Source organism: Muntiacus reevesi, chromosome X, assembly GCF_963930625.1.
Source record: "Muntiacus reevesi chromosome X, mMunRee1.1, whole genome shotgun sequence".
Classification (NCBI taxonomy): Eukaryota; Metazoa; Chordata; class Mammalia; order Artiodactyla; family Cervidae; genus Muntiacus; species Muntiacus reevesi.
In genome coordinates this window covers 47,299,242-47,302,790 of record NC_089271.1, presented here as the reverse complement: position 1 = coordinate 47,302,790, position 3,549 = coordinate 47,299,242, and positions in this window count along the sequence as shown.

Genomic DNA, 3,549 nt, shown 5'->3' with positions numbered 1-3,549 from the left:
ACAGATAGAACTGGACATGGAAAGACAGACTGGTTCCAAATCGGGAAAGGAGTACATTAAGGCTGTATATTGTTACTCTGCTTATTTAAATTATATGCAGAGTACATCATGAGAAACGCTGGGCTGGATGAAGCACAAGCTGCAATCAAGATTCCCAGAAGAAATAACAATAACCTAAGATATGCAGATGACACGACCTTTATGGCAGAAGGTGAAGAACAAAAGAGCCTCTTGATGAAAGTGAAAGAGGAGACTGAAAAAATTGGCTTAAAACTCAACATTCAGAAAACTAAGATTATGTCATCTGGTCACACCACTTCATGGCAAATAGATTGGGAAACAATGGAAACAGTGACAGACTATTTACTTGGGCTCCAAAATCACTACAGATGGTGACTGCAGCCATGAAATTAAAAATGCTTACTCATTAGAAGAAAAGTTATGACCAACTTAGACAGCATATTAAAAAGCAGAGACATTACTTTGCCAACAAAGGTCCATCTAGTCAAGGCTATGGTTTTTCAGTAGTCATGTATGGATGTGAGAGTTGGACTATGAAGAAAGCTGAGCACCGAAGATGGTCCTTTTGAAGTGTGGTGTTGGAGAAGACTCTTGAGAGTCCCTTGGACTACAAGACCCAACCAGTCCATCCTAAAGGAAATCAGTCCTGAATATTCCTTGGAAGGACTGACCCTGAAGCTTAAACTCCAATACTTTGGTCACCTGATGTGAATAACTGACTCATTTGAGAAGACCCTGATGCTAGGAAAGTTTGAAGGTGGAAGGAGAAGAGGACAACAGAAGATGAGATGGTTGGATGGCATCATCGACTCATAGACGTGAGTTTGAGTAAACCCCAGGAGTTGGTGATGGACAGGGTGGCCTGGTGTGCTGCAATCCATGGGGTCTAAAATAGTTGGACATGACTGAACCACTGAACTGAAGTGAATTGATGTGGTACTAGTGGTAAAGAACCCACCTGCCAATGCAGGAGACATAAAAGTTGCCAGTTTGATCCCTAGGTCAGGAAGATCCCCTGAAGGAGGGCATGGCAAACCACTTCATTATTCTTGTCTGGACAGAGGAGCTTGGTGGGCTACAGACCATAGTTCCACAAAGAGTTGACCACAAGTGAATCAGCTTAGCACACACACACACATATATATACACATGTATATATGTATTTGTCCTTATGTATATGCATCGATGTTTTTATATGGTATTTATGGGTTTATGGGTTTGTTTGTATGCATGTTCTTGAGCAAGACCTGTGTGGATTTCCTTTTTGCACCACTGCTTCCTTCCAGCTCAGTCAAACCCAAGGTACTCATGCACACTGTGCTTAACAACATCATTTTTGGAGACATACAGATATGCATTTGAATCTTATTTAGGTTGCTCTATACAGGTAACTGATTTCACTATTCTGGGCTTCCGTCTTATTTTTAAAATGGTGACTTGTGCAATTCATTCATGAAAAATCTTTATTGAGTATCTATTATATGCTAGTCACTGTTCTAGGCACTGGGGACATTGTAGCAAACATGTCTTCATAGTGTTTACATTCTAGATTGGAGGACAGACAACAGATTATAAATATACAACCTGCCAAGTATTGGCAAGTTCTACAAAGAAAAAGAATAATAGTATGAGGGAGAATAGAGTTACAAAAGAGACATGAGAGTGAGTACAATAATACCAAAATACCTACCTAGGAGATTGTAGATACTCAATGAAATAATCTGCACTAAGTGCTTAGTACAGTGCCTGGAAAAGCAAATGATTAAGAAATAGTAGCTGTCATTATTATACTTGTTACTGTAAGTATATTATAGTTTGATTTTTGAAGATCAGAAAAGATACAAATATCAAGTTTAGCAGTGCTCATGTTATAGTTGGAGAAGTTGAGGTGCAGAAAGATTTAACTTCTCTAAAGTCTCAGAAAGATGCAGTCAGGTTTGTCTCTGGAATTTCTAACTTCACCTTCAATGGAATTTCTAAGTTTCCCTTCAATGTCCTTCTTTCTCAACAGAGTTACTGAGCCTACTGCAGGACTGGAAGTCTTCTCCAGAGAAATGCTGTGCATGCTCTTGAGGACATTTATTTATATTCAGATCTAGGAGATCCTAACAAGAGGCAAGAGGCAATCCAATAATGCAATCACCAGGCCATACAGAAATTGACACCAGTCCAAGGGGGCATGGGGTTTCAGCTCTTCATCAGGAAAAGACTGTGTAGGTGAAGTGGTGTGTGTGTGTGTGTGTGTGTGTGTGTGTGTGAATGGTGGTGATGGTAGTAGGATGCTGGTTGGAAAATACAAAAGCAGGGTTCTCCAAAGTTTAGGGTTCCCTGAGTGAGGACCTGATGGAAAAGAATGACTAAAAGTTCCAGTGAGGTAGACTAAATGAAGTAACCAAAAAGCAAGGGACAGCCAGACAAGGGGGACTGAATTTGGAAGCTGGGGAAGGGGGAGGGGGGACTTAACAGAATCCCATGTGATAATGGCAGAATCTGAAATGCTAGTCTCCTCTTAGCCCTTGTCCAGCCTCAAATCATCCATATGTAACGACTCCTTGACAGTTACTAGGGGTGGTTACACACAGGAATGGAGACAATGTCTCTCTTTGGAGACCCACTTCAGTGTGAATTTGTTGGGTGTATTTTTCCTCTTGGAAGTGTTTATATTTTCAAAGGTTAGTGAATTGTTAGCAGTGCCAAACCTAGAGGCAAACTTCTGGTGGACTTAAAGTCACCCTGAAGCCTGTGAAGAGAAGTAATTAAGCTTCTCATAAGGCTTAATATCTCTCTTTTATGGGTCAGGTGTATGTACCAGTGTAAAACCATTAAAAAAGTCAACCTAATAGAGCATACCACTGTCAAATCAACTGACAAGTACACTGGATGCCAGACCTAACTTTTCAACTAAATAAATAAATAAAAGATTCCTTATGAGCAGTAATGGAAACTTTACCCTTACCACTAAAGAGGCTGAGCTATCAGAGAAAGCTTTCCCTATAGGAGATGCGGGGGTATATTCCCCCATAACAACATTATTCATGAGCTTAAAAATTATGTAAGCACTGATGTATAAAAATATCTTTCATAAACTTAATCTCCTGCATTCTGAGACCCACAAATACCCATCTCCAACCCTTTGTTTATTTGCATAGACTGAGTAGACAGGGGTTAACAGTATGACTGCTAAATATTGCATAGGCCAGCAAAGTTGACCTATTCTACCCGGGCACATCAGAAAGGGAAATACTCCCATGGTGGAGGGAGCACACTCATCCCAGATGTTATTCCTCAACCTCATCTTATTGAGGAAACACAAAATAAACACAGCTTGGGAAATCAAAGACCGGAAACTCCTATTGGCTCCAGGGAAAGTCAAGTCAATACTTTAGTAAGGGGAAGAATTGCTTCACTCACAGTTAAAACTCCACCCCCAGGCAGGGTAGGGGGGGTGCTCATGTGACTGGTACTGAAATAGGGGAAGGACTGGTACTGAAATAGGGAAGGAAGGGGAATGTTAGATGAGACTGGGAG